The following is an 11,419-nucleotide window of genomic DNA, read 5'->3' on the forward strand; positions in this document are numbered from 1 at the left end:
TCCTGGGCCATAAGTTCCAAACAAAGCAAAGCATACACATAATTGCAACTGGATGTATGTTTAATTCGCGCCCCTGACAGTGCAAATATCAAAATAACGGCTATATTATGCCTAGGCCTACTATATCACAGTTTTGCGCTGACAGCGTCCCAATCCTATTATTGGAAAGTCACACCAGTGCCCCCAAGTTTCCTTTGACCATTAGATAATGAATCCCATAATTCATAGCAAGTTGTAGATAACGTGTTACGTTCGGGGAGGTTGGAGGACACTGTTAAAACATGTATTAAAAAACTGCGTATTCCAAAAATAGTTTAAATTAAGCGGTGGTTGAAAATACATTAATATTCTATTTTACACAGCGTTGGCTAAAATTAATTAATTATCTCCATTATATATAGACGAATCCAACGAGCCAAGTCATGGTCGGGATTTGGTCGGACATCTTTGGGTAGCCGATAGCACCAACCTGGTGTTTTGAGCGTCCAATTGTGCAAATAAAAGCCGCCTAACACCTAGAGAAGATGCAAGGACGAGGAGGGTTAATAGAATAATAGCTAATAATATATATAATGGAGATAATTCCGCAGGTCATCCCGTCGCATCTATTCATACATAGTCCTTTTGTTCGCAAGTACATCAATGCATAGATACCGCGTGTAGTTAATCCGATTATTATGTCACTTCAACAGCGAATAGACCACGTAGAAGCTGTGTGTTTTGTCGAAGGGAACTGTATTGTGTTGTTATTAATCATGCTTTTGTCTACCTGTGTTTTCGCGGAAGGTGTAAAACGGGTGATGGAATGCAGTTTAAAATTTCCGCCAAGGCCGAATCATTTCACATTTTGGGTGCATTGTAGCCGACGGCTACCCAACTAAAGGCTGCTAGTCAGGTGTAGGAATGCGTGGATTTGGAATTCTCTATATTATTAGCTATTATTCTTTTAACCCTCCTCGTCCTTGCATCTTCTCTAGGTGTTAGGCGGCTTTTATTTGCACAATTGGACGCTCAAAACACCAGGTTGGTGCTAGCGGCTTCCCAAAGATGTCCGACGAAATCCCGACCATGACTTGGCTCGTTGGATTCGTCTATAGAGGAATCCAAATTCACGCATTCCTACACCTGACTAGCAGCCTTTAGTTGGGTACCCGTCGGCTACAATGCACTCAAAATGTGAAATGATTCGGCCTTGGCGGAAATTTTAAACTGCATTCCATCACCCGTTTTACACCTTCCGCGAAAACACTGGTAGACAAAAGAATGAACACAATACAGTTCCCTTCGACAAAACACACAGCTTCTACATGGTCTATTCGCTGTTGAAGTGACATAATAATCGGATTAACTACACGCGGTATATATGCATTGATGTACTTGCGAACAAAAGGACTATGTATGAATAGATGCGACGGGATTACCTGCGGAATTATCTCCATTATATATATTATTAGCTATTATTCTATTAACCCTCCTCGTCCTTGCATCTTCTCTGGGTGTTAGGCGGGTTTTATTTTCACAATTGGACGCTCAAAACACCAGGTTGGTGCTAGCGGCTACCCGAAGATGTCCGACCAAATCCTGACCATGACTTGGCTCGTTGGATTCGTCTATAGCGTGACAATACATTAATCGACCGCTGCAATAGAATGCTCAAGTCGAGGGTTGACAAACAATTTTTTTAACGTAGGATCTATATTTATTCAATTTCAGCACTAGAAAAATTGGCAATGTCCGACAACCACCATCTGCAACAGATCTGTAACCAGGCTCTTTGTCAGATCAAACAAATCAAATATCCACTTTCAAGTGCGAGAACATCTGGACATACAGGGAAGGCCATGAAGTCGTCACAAAAGAGACGAAATCAGACGAAGAAGCTTGTACACTATTGGACTAGAGAGGGTGGTCGCCTTGTGAGAACGCATGATGTCGCACAAAAGCGAAAATACAAAAATAGAATGGAACAAAACGCATGTTGTGGGATATAAGCAATGCAAGATCATTTATTGAATCAGTCACACGTGACCCATACTCCTCCAATCAAGTGACAAGGGTCTACGCAGGTGTTATAATTATTATAATTTTAATCACCCTTTGATCGTATCAGATGACGTATGCCAACCCGGTAACCTTAGGCAAGAACCCATACCGGATCGGCTATGTATTTTACACCATCCAGTCCCGCTCTCTATGTTGTGTACATATCACAATTAAAATTTATGTACCCGGGATGTCACAATATAGTACTATTAGTACTTTAGCTCCACCACATACTTCTTTGCCACCACAAAAATAAGAAGAAAGCGGTGAGTGTACCAAATTTGAGAATCGTAGAAGTTTAAGGACCGTTCACAAACACTTGTTAGGGGGCCTGATTCCAAAAAAAGGGGGGGCTGAAAAGTTTTGACCCTCCTAAGGGGGCCCTGAAAAAAATGACCACAATTTTTCCTGGGAAAATTGAGTTTATATGCTTTTCTATGGGGTTGACCCATAATTTTCATGTCAAAAAGGGGGCCCTGAAATTTTTGAGGTCTGAAAGGGGGGCCCGAAAACTTTTTGCGATTAAATATTTTTGTATCAGGCCCCCACTAACAAGTGTTTGTGAACGGTCCCTTAATTTTGCTTTCTATTTACATTTACCGCTACGTATAAATATACATCATTATTCAAACCTGAGGCCTGTGGCAAGAGTATGAAGAGGCTACAGTCTTTACCACCATACTACTTCCTTAAATTTGATATTGAGAATATGTCAGAATAGTGACTCTGATAGACCAGCTACATTAACACTCTACCGGCCACAAACACTTTGTGAATGGTAAACAGAAAATAACTTTAAACTAGTGGCAAATGGTGGTCATAGACCACAAACCTAGCTGGGGCATGTTGGTGTTGTGGAGGTATCTGACCCCTGCAAAATGTTCCAAAAATGTTCCTCTGGTCATGAGATTTGTTGTCACCGAGTTTTGAGTCCTGTACTCCTCACAGATGTCCAGAAAATCTAAGATTTGACCCAGATGACCTTGACCGGACCCCTGCAAGATGTTCAATAATTTCCCCCTGGTCCAGATAACGCAATTCTAAGATTTGGCCCCAGAATGATGTCCTTTGACCTGACCCATGCAAAATGTTCCAACATGTTCCCCTGGTCATGAGGTTGTCACCGAGATTGAGCCCGGTACCCCTTACAGATGTCCAGATATTGAAATTCGAAGATTTGACCCCAGCTGACCTTTGACCTGATCCATGCAAAATATTCCAAAATGTTACTCTTGTCATCAAGTTTATTGTCACTGAGTTTGAGCTCCGTACCCCTTACATATGGCCAGAAAATGCAGCATTTCTAAGATTTGACATGACCCCTGCAAAATGTTCCCCTGGTTGTGAGGTTTGTTGTCACTGAGTTTGAGCCCCATAAATACCCCTCAGGGGGCTATCATTTTCTTCGGAAGGGGGGTCCCAAATATACAGGGGGGTCATAAATTTTCGGAAAGAAAAATATGGGGGCATAATACTTTTGATGACCAAAATGTAGGTAGTCACAAGATGACCACAGATAGTGCGTTTATTTTATTCAAAACTAGCGGGAGCTAGTAGAGTAAACAGGAGCAGTTAGTAAACGGGAGTGGTTAATAAAGATGGTGAACGGTGATGATAAACATAGTGTCTTGGACTAAAACATGAATAGGAATTATTATTATTACCCAGGTATAATTCTGGTTTACCCTGTGCACCCTGTGTTTTAGGGTTTGGTTAGGGGGATGTCATTTTCATCGGCGGGGGGTCATGAATATGTCGGTGACCGGAGTAAAAAAATTTATGACCCCCCTATCGCGGGCAATTTTTTTTTTTTGAGACCCCCCTATCTTTGGTCGAAATTTTTATGACCCCCCCCCCACACCCACCCACTTCCACCTACACAGACTCAAGACAAATTATTCATTGCCGGAACAAAGGCGTGGAGCGCATCAAAACTTTACAGCGAAGAAGTGTGTGGAGTGCGTTAAAATTTGATTGTGTGTGTAAAGAAGGCGCGCATAGCGGGCAAAATATTTGCATTATATAATGAAAGATTGTGTGCACATTTTGATTGTTAAATTAAAAGAATACATGCACAGCGCGCGAAACGTTTGAGTCACCAGCCCTTAATAATTCTATACCCCTATTTTGGGTGTTGAAAAATTATAACCCCTATAATTGGTCTAAAAATTCTATGACCCCACTCCCCAGTATATTCATGACCCCCCCTTCCAAAGAAAATGACAGCCCCTTATTATTGAAATTTAAATTAGGGTTAGGATTAGGGTTAGGTTTATAAACGGTAGGATTAGGGTTAGGGTTATAATTGGGGTTGCTTAGAGTTAGGGTTATACTTGTGCGCAGGGTCTACCAGAATTATTCCAATACCCATAAATTAATTAAACTATGATCAGTCTTACCTTGTTAGTATTTCTCATTCAAGATCACCATGATTACAGAAAACAGCAAATGGGTGATAACCATGATAACAATAAAATGTACTGGTAGCATTAACTGTACACATTTATAAACATTTATCATACCACGATGCACTGACCAATTCATCTAACTGAAACCTTTTAGCAACAACAATCTTCAGAGCAATAACATCCGCTGAAGACGCCGATTGACCTGGTGAAAGCGCTCCGGTGAGTGTACCAAATTTGAGTAGCGCAGAAGTATAATTTTGCTTTCTATTCTCTTGATTTATGTTGAATTTGGACATGTTGGATGTGCCAAATATGATTTCTATTTTAGCGGTTACGGAGCTATAGTCTTCAGAGTCGACGGTCAACACGGTTGTTTGATGGCATGTAAAACTACGTCAGAAAAGGTGAACCCTGATTACGCTATTTATCTTAAATCGTGTTTTCATCTTTACAACATCGGAAAAAGAGTAACAAATAGCAAGGAATTTTTCAACAAACCTTTTATCATGAAATGTAAGGAATAACTTATACTATTTGACTGATGTAAATAGCGCCCTCAATTTGCACACAAATATACAGTTTATAGAATAAAAAGTACCACAAAAAAGCAAAAAAAGATGAACATGATATGTATATATTACTAAGTGATACCTGTTGGTATTGTCCAGGTCTAGAATTGAACATTATATAATGTTTTGTTAGAAAATGTAATAAATGATCACATCAAACAACCGTGTCAACACGCCACCCATTGCTGAATAAACTGCGGCGGAACCGGGGCGGCACCTTTTCGACAAAAATAATCACTTCTCTATATATTATAGACATTGAGAGAATGTGCAAAATTGATGCACCAAATGGCTTCAATTGGACCTTCATTTTGCAATATTTTCCAATCCCCTGTGTATGGATAACCAAATCCCTTTTTGCTTCTGCTTTGGACACCCAACACTATATGTTTAAAGCAATAATTTATACAATAATAGAGTGAAAACTTGTCCAGGAATGGCTTCACTTCGCGGTTGTTTGATGTATATAGAATTGGTTTCATTATTAACTAAATACAAACTATAGATGGCGCTGTTTACCCTAAAACATATTTATTTATTTGCAAGGGGTACGTGCAGTGATTCATACTGCCATTAAAATAGCTGGAATAGGTGAAACAAGCAACAAGGAAATTTTATAATAAACATGTTTTATCAAACAATAAAAGGAATTATTTGTATTAAGCTTGGAAGAGTAATTTCCAGAAACTAAATAGCGCCACCAATTTTGTAATTAATAGATACATTTTATATCCAAAAAAGCTTTTAAAAAATTGTAAAAGTAAATTATTTTGTAAAAGAGGGAAAATTAAGGTTGAAATTGACTCAAAAGCATCTGTATACATTAGCATGATATCGGTTTTAGCTGTTTTAGCCTAAAATTTGGTTGTACGTGATGTTTTGTTTGAAAAACTAATAAATGCTCCCATCAAACAACCGTGACTTTGAGCCTTCATTTAACCCATTTTAGGATTTTCAAACTAAAATTTTATACAATATAACAGTGCAATGGTACACCGATTAATGACTGCAATTAGGTCATCATTTCGCAAAAGTTTCTAACTTCGAAAGGGGGTCTCATCACCCCTCAGACACCCCTACGTCGTGCAGCCTTGCAGGCACGAGGTCACGGCGCTGTTGCGCCGATCTATCAATGACTAATAATATAATAATGAATAATGGTCATTGTGCCCCCCCAAACCCCCACCCTACCCCCATAAAACCACAGGGGTCTAGCGCAGCTGTCTTTGACCTAGTTACTATTTTAATATTTTTAAATATGCTGGTCAATAATGGAGAACACGCAGAAAAAGTATTATACAAACGTAAGGCATGTTTTATTACATTTTAATACACTAGTTATTTGCCAAACCATGTTTTTATGTTTAATAATACGTCACTGTATTGGGCACTGTATTTTTGACGGCATGCAGCAACTTTTTCTGGTAAATGAAATGCATTGCTTATCGAAGCTTCGTAACGATTAGCACCTAGACATCCATTAGCCTAAGTCTCCCGCCTCCGCTCTCAAAACTATCAAAATGGCGTAACAAAATGTCCATGCGTATTGGTAAAATGAGTAGTGAATTAATGTTAATTGGCACAGATTCAATGTACATGCACACGGTCGAGTTCAAGCATGCATGCAACGCTTAATTTTTGGTCGATAGCGATGCTGCATATCGTTTTCATGTTAATGATTTGTACAGCGCTTCGAGATTCTTGTTAGCGCATAATAAATACGGTGCGTATTATTGTATTATTTATTATATATATTTGCTATGTCATGTAATACTCCATACTGTCTGTATCAGAAAGATGATTGACCATGCTGTATCCATGAGTCGTTGATTGTTCAATCAATCTTTATTTAAACACAGCAAGCAAAATACATATTATATGTATATAAAGCGCAGCTTTCTCCTGCGCATTTTGATACCTCTTTTGTTGCTCTACGATATCATTTGGTCGAGTTATGGGCGCTTGGGTGGCTTCAAGTCGGATTTTGAAAGTTGCACTTACCTCCTATTCAAGTCAAATGCGTTGTACTGTGACCAATAAAATGACCTTTGCTTTTCAGGCAGTGATATACAGTGATGGTGGGCACACCAAGTATTGAGATATCAGCAGAAAGAGTGCATGAGATAAGTCAGAGATAAGTAAAGGGTAGCAAGTATTGAAGTTGGAAGTCGAAGGAGTAAAATAAAGTAAAGTTCATGGTTAAGTAAACAGAGCACATCTGTGTCCTTTGTCTTTATTTGGTGTATGTGTGTGGGGTGTGTGTGTGTGCACGACGAACGCATTTGGCTTGAATAGGAGCAACAAAAGATGTATCAAAATGCGCAGGAGAAAGCTGCGCTTTATATACATAAAATAAGTTTTTGCTATATATTTCAGTTCCCTATATATCTGACCATCTATAATCGTTTCGATACTTTCTGGGTTGAGTTAGTACAACATACAGAATGTTTGTGCAGTGTCCTGATTCCATCGAAGTGAATTTCCAGGTTACCCACAATTGCCTTGGACGTGTGAAATTTCGATAGCGTAGTAACCACAAATCGATTGTTTTTTCACGATTTCTTCGGAAATGTTTGGAATGTCAAATTTCTATTATATGATACCAACCATGGAGATTACCAACATCTCATTAACAATTAGGTAAATCTCGGAGATGAAGCTGTCGACCGAGTCACGGACTTGCAATGTTGTTGTTTTTCCAGAATAATACTGAGCATTGAGAACATCGTGGTAGTGCGTGCAGCAGTTCAGACGAATTATCCCCATCGACCGCGATCGCTGAAAATGGAAGGTTTTCAGGACAACATGCTGACTACCGTTAACAAGGTATATTGGATGCTTTTATTTACATGAATTTCCACCACAACCGGCTATGTCCCTGATTTGGGCATGTTGGGTGAAATAGGGGTGGTTATCTTAATTATGCATGAACTTTGGTAATTTTCATGCAAAAAAGGACAATACGCGCGGGGGTCGTTCAATAAGTTCCTACCTCTGCTCTTATAACTAAATTGGTTCTGTAGATGGTAGCTTCTTCAAACTTGGCATTATACATTGACATGTCACCTATAACTAAAGGTAAATCGTATATTGATACCTTTTCAAGATTTTTTGTAGGGGACCGCGGAACCAAAATAAGATTTGATAAAACAGAAACGGTAAAAAAAGTGTAGAATAATTATGTATTTATCCGTCCTAGGAGATTAGCTCGATATGATTATGCTAACAGATTGTAACTGAAACAACACCAAATGTGTAAACAACACCAAATGTGCAAAGCAAGATGACCAATAATAAAAATGTATCTTAACTTTAAAAAATTCATCTGTATCAATTGAATTTTAAGTTCTGTCTCATACACCCAACCACTTTTTGTCACTTGATGTTCAATTACCAAATGCCATTTCCATAACATGTTTTTACGTTTTCAGTTAGCCATTTTTTCTAATACAGACAATTTCTGCATATAGGGCATTTTAAAGAAAAACATTCAATTTTATTACAGTTCTTATCTGGTCTAATCTTTTCTTTGCTAACAAGCAGCAGTTTTTGTTAGATTGAAGCAGCTTTTTTGTCATTTAACATAGTTTTCAATATTTTTCTTTATTGTCAGCTTCAATTTCAGCCATCTAAAGTGACAAAACTGTATTTTATGGTCACTTCAATTTGGTCTACTTATGCCTTCTTTGTCGATATATGGACATGTTTTCTCAATTTTCGCAACACAACAAATGGAAAAAGATATTAAACCAGAAGTTTCTCTCAAGCTAGATAATGTATATAATAATCTTTTCCTAGGTGGAGGATAGTCTGCTTGGTGTGAAGGAACTAGCGGTGCTCGCACCAGAGACCAAGACGGGCGATGACGAACAGAGTGCCGCCTCCGTGACCCATGTACCGTACATCGCCTGGGAAACCCATGTAAACTTAGGCGTCCCTTTCACAAGTACAAAGAAACAGCAGGTTTGTTTAATTTACTATAGTATTAAAGCGACTGACTTTGAAATTTATGTTGCAAAAAAGTTGCAACATGTAATATTAACAAGTACAATTTTAAATTTATCTACTCTGAAGCAATAATTTGCCATTTACTCACAGCGGCACCCTCGGTTTTTCTCGAATTTCTACTTTTTGCATGATTGTAATACCCAGTAGTAGTAACCCTGCGAAAGACTAAGTCTAAAATGTTTTATAATAAACACACTGTTTTTAACATGTTGGTTTTTGCTTTGAGCACGTTTAAAACTCCACTCCTCGTATCGTACATAGCCGAAGCGTTCAAGAGCTGGTCTACTGCTAGCAAGTCTCTTAATTGATTAACATGAAAGTATCATTCACATAACGAAGCCAAATGCTTTGGGAAGTTTGTCTTACAAATCTTACATAGAACTTTCATACATTGTGACTTGTCTTACAATACATAGGTACAGAATCCTGAACAAGAGGTTGAGATGTTTTACAACTCTCTTCAATACACCCTCTACGAGACAGGATTTCCAGAGACAGTCGACCGGACGTCTACGCCAAGAGGGAACATTAACAAAGAGCAAGTCGTCGTAGCAGTACTCTCGACACCCTATGAATGCATTGGAATGTTACTGGAATGTAAGTTGACTTCACTATAGTCCGGTTGCCAATCGTAATTTATGCCAAGAAGTTTGTTTTGGTGTAAATAGTTTTGTTTGCGATGAATTTAGATTTTCAAGTCCACCGCTTTCAAAAATATGTTTACTGGACCTCTCTCAGCATTGCGCATTTTGAGATATGGAGTGTCATACAGTGGGTCAAATTCAAAACTGCTCTAATGTTGTTGACAAGTTCACCAAATTATAAAAACGAGGAAAACAGCAGTTTTGGCAAAGTTGATGCCCCATTCAGATACATGAAGCTAATTTCTGTACTTACGTAGAGAAATTATATATTCATGTAAAATGTTTTCAGCTTAACCACTAGCAGGCTATGTTAGCACATCTATAACAATAATGCTAATTAATCTGAATTTTGATGATTTGTACGATCCTCCAGATGAGCAAATCACTGAGGTCTTAAAATGGGACTACCTAAAACTCTATTTTACAGGTGGACAGCAGGTGTCTGACAGCATCCACCTAATATTCTCACAATCCTGGGTGTCCAAGGAACCCTCCAAGGACCACCCAGGCATTTATAGCATGTACGTACACAAGGCCATCACGTTCCACAGGGGCGGGTTCACGTACATTGACGAGTTCTCGCCACCCAGACGTGTGACCTACCTGGTGAACTTTTTCACGAGTGCCATCACCCATGGCCTCTTGGATTGGGGCTCAGAGATGGAGGTAAGAAGGGTGTTTGTAAATAGTGAAAGGGATATACGTCACAATGAATGGATAGGTCAAAATGGGTCAACATTAGTGATCCAAACTTACTCAAAAGGCCTAACAAATGTAGGCCTATCCAAAAACAGTCGTCAAAATTCAATATAACTTGCAATACATATGATTTATGGCAAGAGCCATATTTGTGCATTTTTTTGCTATTTAACTAAAGAGCTACAGTTTTCATTCTTATCAATATTAATACATTAATCTTGTAGTAAATGAGTCAAGGAAGCCAATAACTGCATTCACAATTAATCAAAATTCTCAAATAATTCGAAAATTGCACCAACATTAAATATATTCAATTCTAAATATACGGAACATGTCGTTTTGAACTATAGGCCTACGTTCACAAATATACATATTTAGCCCCATGTGTCATCTATAGTATGGGCCTCAAATATTCAAAGTAAGGGTCATTTCATTGACTGTTGACATTGATAGCCCTATAACTACCAAGGCTCCATGGTCCTATGTGTGGCATATTAAGAGCCATACCCTCTATATTTGACATGTGGCCCTAGATGTCCAAGGTCAAGACCCCAGATGCTCAAAATAAAGCAAATGGCCTTTAATTTTGTATTTTCCCCAAGGCAATTTTATCTTGTGCTTCTCTGTTTTTATCCAATTGATAAAAGGTGGTCTGTTCTTTTGTTATTTTCATTTTGCTATTAAAACCGATTAATATACGTACACGACGCTATATACCCAGCAAACACAAAACGTTTTCGACATCATTCGCAAAAGGTTATAAAAGGTTGTCAGAAAACGTTTAAATGTCGAGTTAGATAAAGGGTATATTAAGAGTATAAAACGTTTTCATAACCTTAAAAAACATTTTTTGATAATCTATTGCTCAGCAAACAAAAATGTTTTACAAAAAACGTTTCAATGTCGGGTTATATAAAGGGTATAAAAATGTTTTAATAACATTCCAAAAACATTCTTGAAAACTTGATACAAAACGTTCTAAACAGAATGTTATTTTGGGGTTAAAAAAATATTTTGCGAAAAATGTTTACCCAAAATATTTTCAATA

This window comes from Amphiura filiformis, chromosome 10, assembly GCF_039555335.1.
Source record: "Amphiura filiformis chromosome 10, Afil_fr2py, whole genome shotgun sequence".
NCBI classification, from domain to species: Eukaryota; Metazoa; Echinodermata; class Ophiuroidea; order Amphilepidida; family Amphiuridae; genus Amphiura; species Amphiura filiformis.